Here is a 12371-nt window from a genome sequence, read left to right as displayed (position 1 = left end):
GTTGCGTGTGCCGTCTGAACTGGATTTCAGTCTGAACTGATGTCCGTGTTGGTCCTGCAGAGAATCAGAGTTGGAAAAGTTGTTACTGTAGTAAAAAACAAAATGTATTGCATTTTGTTCATAATCTCTTTAAAGTCATGATCGTTTTTTTTATCGCTTTCACCGGAGTGGGTAAATGAATCTGCAAAGTTAAAAAAACTGATTTACATTTATTGTTTATTACTTTTATTGGACATCATCCGATCTCATTTATACACATTCAAGATATAAAGTGGAAAATATCCTTTTGTTTGCATTTGGAGACTCGGCATTTGAACCATCCCAAATATCTGGACCAGGGAACTCCTCAAACTGGTAAAAAGGTCAAGGACACAGTTACACGATTGCTAAACTAACCTGTTTTTGGATAAAAGAAAACCATATAAGCATGAGCCCTGGAATCTCGGTTTTAAAAAAAAGAAGCACTACCCAATACTTTTCTTCTGTTTAGTATACAGGAGTTGCTGCTCACACCCTGAGTTACACTGATGAGTCTGTCAGATGTCCCAAATGGGATGTCTGGCCGCACGCATACTCACGCCGGACACCTCCTGACCTTATTTCCACGAGCCTTCAACTCAGCTGCAAAGTGCTTACGGGGTCATTTTCCTTTTCATTAGAATTATCTGCCGTCATTCAGACATAAGTTGAGCAATGGTTTAACCAATTTTCCCTCAAAGGGATTAAACAGAACATAGGATGTAAGTTAAGGAAATATAAGTTTGACTATGGAGCACATCTCCTTCAGCGTTCACAATAATGGATTGCATTTCTCTCAGTCAACTGACTGTTTAGGGGGGAAAGCAGCTAATAGTGTGCTCTGTGTTTGCGGTTATTGTTTTTTTTAATCACACTAGGAGTGAACAAAAGCAGAAAAAAAACCTATAAAGATGCAGACTGTGAAAGTGTGGTTTATACCATAAATTTTTTCACGAAGTCTATAACACTGTGCGGACTATTGGTAATACAAATATTGTAATTGGGGGAGATTTTAACCGGGTCAGGGATGTATTTTTGGATAAATCCTCCCGTCCTGGACTAAGTAAGGACCCTGTAAATGCTGCGGTGGACGTGATGTCAGAGGAACTGAGCCTGGTAGATATATGGAGACTTCTTCATCCTCAAGAAAGAGACTATACTTTCTTTTTGCATCCTCACTCAACCTACTCTAGGATAGATTACTTCTTGGTGTCTCGCTCTCTGGTGAGTCAAGCTATTGGGTCCTCTATTGGTAATATTGCTGTAACGGATCATGCTCCCATCGACCTTGTTCTTTCTGGTAATGATAATATCAAACCGTCACCTAGGTGGCGTCTGAATAACTCATTATTGAAGAATAAGGGTCACTGTGAATGTATAAGGGAAATGATGAAGGAGTTTTGGTTGCACAATGAGGGCTCTATTGACGATGTTGGAATGTATGGAACGCCAGGACTGCCATAATGAATTAATTAAATACACCATTAAATAATTAATTAAATGTGGCAATAATTAATTAAAATTGGAATTAATTAATTAAATAAATAGTTATGACACATGTAATTAGTTAATTATTGACACATTTAATTAATTATTTATGTATTTCACATTTTAATTAATTATTGACACATTTAATTAATTAATTATTGACACATTTAATTAATTATTTATGTATTTCACATTTTAATTAATTATTGACACATTTAATTAATTATTGACACATTTAATTAATTATTTAATGATATATTTATTTCTTTCATTTTGGCAGTCCTGACGCCTGGCTCTCGTCATGAAATAATTTTATCTGTCAGCCTCACCCATCAAACTCAGGGGGCGGGGTTAACGCTGCCCATGCAGCTTCTCTAACATTTGATTGGTTGCCGTGCAAAGTAAGTCAAAACAGGTCGATCCTAGATAATCTATTGCTTGTGTAGACTTGGGGCAGCCAGGTATCCCAGAATGCAGATCAAATCACAGGCAGCAATGGTGGTGGTGTAGTTTTAAAATACCCCGTTTTTCTGTCACCAGCTACACTTTTAACAGTGTTTTAGCCGCGAATGTCGCGCCGTATGTCTGGTCAGGTTGTCAACATAGAACATGCTTGCAAAAGTGCTCAGATGTTTTCAGAGATTTCACTAGCTCTGCTAACAATTAGCATGCAGAGTGCACCGAGGGGGTTACGTTAACCGGTTTGTTTACATATTCCACTCTCCGTGTTCCACATGTTGCATTCGCAGATTCTCATTTTCACCGAACGATCGTCTCTTTCCGCCTGGTCTTGTGTCTCTGTGCTTCTGTAACATAAAGAACGAGCTGACATTTTTCTCACGAAACCAGCGATCAGCTCAGCAGACCCTCAGTTTACCTGCATGCATCCTCCTCCTCATCTGTCAGCTGTTTAACACCTGCTGCTAATTCAAGAAACACGCCTAGTTACCTGGTGATAGTCACAGTTTAACTGGGCAGCCGGTGCTCGATATAACGCAATGTCAGCGCATTTTTCTGCACAAGATAAGTAAATATAGTATTTTCCCCGAGCGCAGAGCTGCTGGAGCTTGTTTCCTTACAGAGCACTTTATAGGCGAGCCAGCTTTATCAGCGGCTGATGTCCAATCACCGGCACACAGCTTTGAAACCTCAGCTGAGTTTTAACTCTCAGTGGTTAAACGCTGGACTTCATTCACTCAGGTTCTGTCTGTCGGGTCACGTTTACTTCGCTGTTTTATTTACAACTGAGCAAATCGGTTTGGCTGAGGTTAAAGTTACGTTTCATAACTGCATAGTTTCACAGACGTTTAATGGTTCACTGGCACATGTGTTAGACTGAACTATCATCTAAATATCATCTGTTTTTTAATAGTTATTCAACTGTATTCTAAGCACCAGCTGTCTGTTAGAATGTGATTTTTTTTCTCTCTCTGTTGGCAGACGTATAAAAATGCGCAGGAAAATCTGACGTGCATGGCAAACTTCAGCGACGATATTTAGGGAGGAATAAACACACATCAAACATAAATGAACCATTTGCCTGTCTCCATAATTGAGAGCATTTTCTCTTCTTATGTCAACACTCTCTCTCTCTCTCTTTTTTTTTTTTTTTTTTTTTTTTTTGCTTTTTCGGTCATGTTATGTTTACCTGTCAAAGGCTTGTTACAAACTATGAAACACATTGTGCAGACTTCTGGATGTTAGAAGAAAACTAATACTGCTCATGAATGAGACTAAAGGCAGGAAGGTGTCCTTTAAAACTAAACATGTTAATAGGACCTCCCTATTTATATCACAGTTTATGATATAGCACGTGTATTTCAGTAATAGCCTGCTGAGGCCACTATACGTGCTGGCCTCATATCAAATGTGAAGGCAGACTGAGTCTATGTTTGACGTTTGTTTATATCTAATCTTCCTTTTCAAACATTTAAACAGCAGCGAGTCTGCAGCTGAGGGAATACAAATTCAAATTGTCGGAACAGGTTTGCTCGTTTCTTGGATTCATTTGGTGATTTATTAAATGTATAACTGTTATTCTAATCTGCTGCTGAGTCTCTTACACTTTTCTTTATGCTGTATATTTTCACGTCTCTGGAATAGTTGGCAGTTAGATAGTCAGCTGGGAAACTTTGTGTTAACTCATGGAGCTGAGGATATCGTGGATATGCTGACCTCGCTGCGTGGTGTACAGAGCGAGGTCAGCATGATTAATATTCACAATAAAAATATTAGCCGAACATCATGAAGTCTGTATGTGTTTCATAGTGTCGAACAACCTTTGTACAGTTAAAGCCAGCAGTTACTACATGACGGAAACACCAACGTTATCTCTTTTATGTGTTTATACACAGGTCACGCTGATTACTGAACAAAAACCCAAAGATCAGATGTTAAACAGATTTATTTGCTCTCTCTCCTCCTTAAACATGTTTTTAATGTTAGTTATAATTCAGAATTGGCGACTGAAACACGTAGGACACATAAGAACATCAGGAAATAAAACATCGATAAATATAACCTCAGTAAAAGAAGTCAGCGGGGGTTACTACAGCTGTGTACCGGGGCCTGCGCTTTGTCGGTGGGATTGCTTGCGAGGCGAGCGGGTCTATCCCACGCTTTGCCGTGAGACTGGGACGACATCTCCGAAATCATCGAAACACTTTTGCAAAGAGGCTGTATCTTGACAAACCGACCAGACACATGAAGATTAAACCACTACATTCTCGGCTAAAAAAATATTAAAACGGTATTTGGTAACACACAAACAGGGTTTTTCAAAGCTCAGTTCTGTTAGCTTCCACATGCCGGTTGTTGTGTGCTAGAAACAATGGCCACCAGGCCAAAGCAATGGTTTTGACTCGATCAGCGTTAACCCCGCCCCCTGAGTTTGATGGGTGAGGCTGACAGATAAAATTATTTCATGATGAGAGCCAGGCGCCAGGACTGCCAAAATGAAATAAATAAATATATCATTAAATAATTAATTAAATGTGTCAATAATTAATTAAATGTGTCAATAATTAATTAAAATGTGAAATACATAAATAATTAATTAAATATGTCAATAATTAATTAATTAAATGTGTCAATAATTAATTAAAATGTGAAATACATAAATAATTAATTAAATGTGTCAATAATTAATTAATTACATATATCATAACTATTTATTTAATTAATTAATTCCAATTTTAATTAATTATTGCCACATTTAATTAATTATTTAATGGTGTATTTAATTAATTCATTATGGCAGTCCTGGCGTTCCATAGGAATGACCTGGGATGCTTTCAAGGCCTACCTGAGGGAGCGTCTTATCCAGTATGGCTCCTTGATTAAAAAAGCTGAGAGGGACAAGCTGATGAAGCTGGAACAGGATATCAAGGAGCTCGAAAAACAGCACATGCTGCACCCAGAGAGGGAAGTGTGGAACAAATTAATTAAATTTACATTTGAGATGAATAGTATACTGCAGAAAAAAGCAGAATATGCAATGTTTGGCCTAAATCAAAAGTATTTTTAACAAGGGGAGAGAACAGGTAAAATGTTCACACAGTGTTAAGCAGGTAAAATCTAGCAACCTTATAACATCTATTTTTGTTCCTAGTAATAATAATAAGTTGACCACCAGTAAAAAAGAAATTAATGATGCTTTTACTAAATTCTATCAGGAGCTTTACACCTCCAATGGATTGGTGGAGGAACAGAGGCTGTCAGATTTCTTTTCTTCTATTCCCAGCCTGTCCGAAGACCAAAGAACTGTATTTGAAGGTAAGATCACACTAATTGAAGTTAAGCAGGCAATTGGTAGTCTTAGATTGGGCAAATCTCCAGGCAACGATGGATTTCCATCAGATTTTTATGAGGTGTTTGTGGGCGAATTAGCTCCAAGACTACTGTCGGTATATCAAGATGCGTTTCAAAGGGGGAGATTACCACTTGTATGCGATCGGCAGTGATCACGTTATTACATAAAAAAGGGAAAGACCTACAGCATTGTGGGAATTACCACCCAATTTCATTAATTAATGTGGACGAAAAGATTATTTCCAAGATACTAGCCTTTAGGCTTGAGAAGGTCCTTCCTTGTTTGGTGCATAGGGATCAGGTCGGTTTTGTGAAAAACAGAAGCTTTGCAGATAACTTACGTAGGTTATTGCATATATTCTGGAAGAGCAGGAATAATTTAGATCCTGTCGTCGCCTTCTCCTTAGATGCAGCGAAGGCCTTCGATAAAGTTGAGTATCCCTTTCTGTTTTATACGCTGAAGAGATTTGGTTTTGGTCCCATTTTCAGGCAGTGGATTCAGGTGGTATACACAGATCCAGTGGCTACAGTTACTACCAATGGGATAATGTCACCCTCCTTTTTGTTAAGTCGGGGCACTAGACAAGGTTCACCCTTATCACCTCTCATTTTCGCCCTGTTTTTGGAGCCTTTGGCTATTGCACTACGTGAATGTAAGAAAATCAGAGGGGTGGATATGGGTCAAGAAGAACATAAAACTTTTTTGTATGCAGATGACATTTTATTGATTTCAAGTAACCCAGAACAGGCCGTTCCTGCAATTTCCTCAATTACTGATTCCTTTTCTGTAATCTCTGGCTACACCATAAATTGGTCTAAATCGGAAGTTATGCCCATTTCTAAATTGTGTCCTCCAGTCATTAGGAGCTCATGGCAGTTCAAGTGGATGCCCGAGGGTTTAACCCCTGGTCTAGATAACATAATGCAAGTAAATATCTCCCCAGTGATTCAAAACATTCGTCCGCTGTTGCAGAATTGGGTTAAAATAAATCTGTCCCTTTTGGGCGGAATTAATTTGGTGAAGATGATTATTGCTCCTAAACTTCAGTACTTTCTTCAAGTTACCTATAGCAGTCCCATATAATTTGCTAAAGCTTTATAATACATGTGTGTAGGGTTTTGTGTGGGCAGGCCAAAAGCCATCTTTTAATGGGTCCAAACTATATGCTGCTAAAGATAGTGACGGGTTGGCAATGCCCAAGATGGTCTGGTATCACTATGCTTTCTCCCTCTCTCAGTTAGTTAAGATACATAATTCCCTTACGGAGACGCCATCATGGGTTGCGTTTGAGGAAAGTCTTGTGGCTCCCTCATCTTTAGAGGCCTTCCTCACTCAGAGGTGAAGACCAGTACCATCTAAAAATCCAGTATTGGCTTTCATACAAGAGACCTGGTTTAGAGCTCACCAATTTACCAACATTAGCCCCTATCTTACCTCTAGAGCCTCTATCTGGTATAATAAGAAAATATTAATTGGTAAGAAACCGGTCAGGTGGGAGGCTTGGGCTAGGGCAGGTATCAATCGGGTGGGGGATTTATTTGGGCAGACTGGCATGAAATCGTTTGCAGAAATCAGACGAGAATTTAATCTGGATCCAAGGGAAATTTGGAGGTTTTTTCAACTTAGATACTGTATTAAAACCATTTTGAATAATAACCCAGACCCTCCATCTAGTATTCAGGAGATGTTTGCAGCTACTGGCATTAATAGAATCAGGGCATCCAAATTCTACAGGATCTTCAGAGAGGCGCACTCTCCCAATTTGGGGGGGCTGAGGCAGTGCTGGGAGAAGGATCTGGGAATTCAGATTTTAGAGGACAGTTGGAAGAAGCTGGTTTCATCATGGTATGTTTGCTCACCTGAAACACAGTCTCAACTTATCCAGTACAAGTTGCTTCACAGAAATTACTGGACTCCCAGTAAATTAGTCAGGCTGAAGCTTGTGGATAATGACACCTGTTGGAAATGTCATGAGGAAGCCGGGACCCTAGTTCATATGTTGTACACATGCCGGAAAAATGATTATTTGTGGGACGGGATCATTAACTTGGTGAATGATATTTTTAAACTTAATCGTTCGAAGTCTCCAGCTGTGTGTGTCCTGGGTCTGTTACCTGACAACAGTATCCTCTCCAGAAGACAGAGACTATGGATGCGTCTGGCTTTCATAACAGGATGCAGGATAATACTGAGGCACTGGAAGTCATCCAGCCCCTGTTCTCTCAGGGAATGGACTGAACAAATGTCTAAGATGGCATTATATGAACGGGTTGTGTAAAGAATTAAAGGGAGAGAAGATATTTTTGAGCAGGTCTGGGGTTTTTAGGCACCTGGGTGTTTTGCCCCTTTTGCTTTTGTTTTTGCTGGTGTTTTTTTGTTTGTTTGTTTGTTGGTCTTCCTTTTGGATTTCTTTAGTTTTTGTTAGCCCTTATTTGTCGGTTGTTGTTAAGAAACGGACAGAGAACTGACAATATGATTATTCCTTGTTGTATATCTGTTAATGTTTCTGTCCATCCAAAACATGAATAAAAAAAAAAAGGAAAGACATCCGGTGTAAAAATCTGCCAAATCAAACATGTGGAGCTACCTGCTGTGGTGACCCTTGGTGAATATGGAACAGCTGAAAGAAGTTTATTTTTTCTTTCATCTATCTTTTTATCAAGCTTTGTTCCTCCATCATGGGTTAATATTGCCCAAACTGTGGGCACAAGGAACAATGCACACAATTAAGCACCTAATATGTAGTAACTGCCCTGCAGTAGTATTCTTAAAATAAAGGAGTCGAAGATGTTGTTATTGTAAATGAATCGAAGGGAAATATGGGAGTCACTGTATATTTCTATACAGCAATATTTGTTTACATCTATGCAAGATAAAGGGATGAAATTGACCATCCACTACCTGAATAACAAATCACACACATTTTTATCTATCTGTCAGCAGCGTGCACCTGACAATAACATGCATGCTTTTTGATATGGAAGGTAACTTTGTATTGTGGATGAATGCACCTTGCTTTAAAACCCAGCACATTTATATATTTATTTATCTGAAATTAAACTTATGATATTGTTCCTAATTACAGTAAACCTGGCTTCAGTCCATCAAATGATGCAATGTAACATTTATACTGTAAACATCACCATTTGGGGATGTCTAAAACGTAAACAGTATATGCCAACATATTTAATACAGATGTATTTTTCATTTTACTAGTGATGGGATTATTATGTAACTAGATTATTTTAAATAAAATTGCTTTGAAGTATGTATAGGCGTGTATATATCTACATTCATGCACCAGCTTTTGTATGGTGTTAAGGGTGCATAAATGCTACAAATGGATCATTTCAGCCAGTTGGTATTTTGTTTGTGAAGGAGGAAAATCATATGCTGCTTAACTGTGTTTGAGTACCTGGTTTCAAAAAACAGACAGAGATGGTTGTGCATTAGAAAAAAAAAATACTGTCTGCATTAATGGTAATACAACAGACAATAGTGAAATGTGATCATCAAATGTGTTACTAGGGTGTAGCCTTAAAACCAGCAGTTAATTTGTTCTGCTGTGAAAGCTGATCTTAAATAAAGGTATGAATGTTGAAATGTTGTCTGAATAAGTGTCTGCAACACCTTTATCCTAGAAAGAAGACTACCTAATAGGATAAACACACAATTATGAATGTACTTGAATGTCTGGGAATGCACTAACTGTGCTTGAGATCCTGTTTAACTTAGAATAGGATGAAGACCTGGGGCTTCAGGATCTACAATATTGGATTTTTTCCACATTGTCCTGACTGGACTGACTGAGTATCAGGGGGATACTGATATGATTAGTTCTGCAACTACAAATATGTTTGGTTAGTAGTCTGTAAAGAAAGACTGATGAACCTGGCCAGGATTTACCCCCATGACCTTGTAAAATCTGTGCCAAATGACTTATGTCATCATGATCTTTTGGGAAATACTAAATCAAATGCTTTAATGACATAAAAGGAATAAACTGAAAGGTTCAGAAAAAACAACATTTTTACTGTTTAATATCTGGACTGCACTTAATCTATGGCTGAGATGTTAGAGCTAACCTTACAAAGCAGTCACCATGTTTACACATGTTTTTGAGACGTTAACCTTTTACTGCTAAAACTATCTAGTCAAAATAATAATGTCACATTTTTATTCACTTGTCTTGATTAGTCTTTGCTCCTTGATATGTGTTTTAAACACTCATTCCAGTACTTGATGTCCTCTATCAGTTTTCACATATACTTCTTGTGCAGTTTCTGATCCTGGCCCACAGAGCAGTTAAAACACAGAATACCAGAATATTATTTCCATTTAGCATAAAGACTTAATGAACGCTCACTAATTAACAGTTTTACGGAGAGTTGTGTGCTCAATTGTGTCTTGTCTAGGGACAGAAATGAAAAAAATAAAATAAAATTTAATGATCATGGAGTGTACTACGCCTCTGCCGAACCCTAATTCCCTCCTGGACTTGTTCCCCACATCTTTTGGACTGGGTGAACTCTCTGTTGCCCAGTCTAACTTCACACAGAAGATCATTTTCTTCAGACTCCAGCATTTCTCTTCAACTTTAAAGCATTAAAAAAAAGATCAGTGTTATCTGTTGGATGTTTGATTTGTTGTCTCTGTCCATCCAAAATAATCAGACTTCTCTACAAAACTCACCCAGTGAAATAATGAAAATGTAATTTTATGGGTGTCATAGATTGATCCATCAGTGAGTCTGTCGTGTAAAAGGATGTATGGCAGTTGTGGAATTAAAAGAAAATATATCGTTGCAACATGGCTTGCATTTAGCATTTATTTTATTGTGTTTAATAAAATCATTGTTTGACTGAACTAATCTGGGACAGTGTTGGTTTGTTCTTATCCTCAATATTAAAGAATCAGGACACAGTGTATTGTAGAATGAAAAAGAAACTTAGAGATCATGCTGTAACAAGCAAACTCCCCTCAGAGAGACAGAGATGCAGGAACGGGGAGTTTTATAAAAGAGCTGAGCACACCGGACTGAAAACGCTCCACTTTAAACCATCATCAGTATCAACTTTCTTAATGTTTTTATTGTGTTTGTTAATGTTCAGTGAGGTTACAGAATGTGGCATTTGAAACCAACTGCTACTTAAAAAATGTTGCTCCCTTCTGTAGGGCTAGCTTGGTGCTGATACCTGCACTTGCTCTGGTGACACTTTAGCCTTATAGTATAAAAGCTATAAAGGATACTGTTTTGAACATTCAAGCAGGAGAAAGTAAAAATATTTGTATAAAAATGTAGGGAGTAAAAGCCAATGAAGATAATACTGGACTTTATAGACTCATTCTTTCAGCCATGCTGGCATTGTTGTGGATATTAATGCTAGTCTGTCAGTCCGTTAATAAAGTGCTTTGGATTGTTATTTTGTCATGACTTGGCTGTTCCAGCCATTCCTCTCTTGCTTCCTGGCAGTGTGTGACAAGAGTCTTCATTTCCTCAAATCCTGCTGGGAATTTAGGGACCAGGCTGTTACATCAGCCTACGTTATTGTACCTAGTTATGCAATCAGTCCTCTCTTTATCCTACTTCTCTGTGGATTCCTGTTAAGAAGATTAAACTCTTACTTGACGTAACTTACCTGCCTAACTACTCTTGATAGCACACACTAGAAGAACTTACCTCTACACTAACAGTAAACACCACCTGGTCAGTATGAATGCTGCATGCATCAGAGCTTAACACCCATGAATCACCTTTTTTCCAGAAATGATGACAAACCAAGCAATGGCTCAATGGCTTCAGTTTACTGGAGCTGAGGTTTGAAAGGGTTTTATGTTGGATTTATCAGTCTTAACAAAGGTGTTTTATTTAATTTAAATGTTAACTGTAACCTGAAAATTGACAGCTATAGAAAAAAAAGAATACTAAATGTGTCAGAATAAAAAGTTTCACAGAACAAGAAATTACAAGTATTGCCTAAAGTGCTAAAATGTTTGCTGTTGTGAGCAGATGGTTTTCTCAGAGCTATAACAGGAAACTGCTCAGAAACCCAAGAGCTGAACAAGGAAACCACAGTTTTCAGCTGTTTCTCTTTTCCTGTAATGTTAGATCAGTCGATTTTCTTCTGTTGTCGATCTGGAGGGCCCACAACCCCTGTACAGGAAATTTCTTTTGATTATTAAAAAGTCTGAGTCTTCTGTGCTCAACCATTACAACATTTAACATGATTTCTGTTGTTCAAAAGTATAACAGGGATCAGAGACATAGTTCTTATCTCCTTGGTCCGAGACAAGAATATAAAAGGCTAATGATGGATCACATTTACATACACAAAATCTTGAAATTTCCACTACTCGGGATGAGCAGTTTTAAAGTCCGTCGATGAGACAATGCCTCTATCAGTGCGCCCCAGGGTGGCTGTGGCTACAATGTAGCTTGTCATCACCAGTGTGTGAATGTGTGTGTGAATGGGTGGATGACTGTATATGTAAAGCGCTTTGGGGACCTTAGGAACTAGTAAAGCGCTATATAAATACAGGCCATTTACAATGGTTATACTTACACAAAGAGGCCTGTGGATTTTGGAAGAAGTAATCAAATATTTGCAATTCTGCTAAACTTTTCCTGCTGGTTGTGGTTTGAAAGAGGAACATGGGTCCATTATAATACAATAATATAGGCTTATGACTGAAGGAAAATAAATTTGGTCAACATCCTCTAGGAAGCATAAATGTGTTCAGTATATTTTATTGCATTCTGTATGTTTCATTTGCTGGTAACCAAGAGAAACAGCCACACCACTCAGGGGTAACCAAAATGTATTAAGTTCATCCAACGGTGATGGTGCATTACAAGGCGTTTTTTGAACACTATTGGAACCAATGATTATTAATTTAGACAGCTGGAATGAGAAATATGCTAATTCTCGTGTAATGTGCATCATAGGTCCTTGAAATGTTCCTTGAAAAGTGAATTCTAACGAGAAGTTGCACAAGTTCTGACATCAGTATTTCACTTTTGAAAGTTGTATGGGTTTGTATGTGTGGGGTGACA

Source organism: Aulonocara stuartgranti, assembly GCF_965226115.1.
Source record: "Aulonocara stuartgranti genome assembly, chromosome: 15".
NCBI lineage: Eukaryota > Metazoa > Chordata > Actinopteri > Cichliformes > Cichlidae > Aulonocara > Aulonocara stuartgranti.
Note: the sequence above shows the minus strand (reverse complement) of the source record.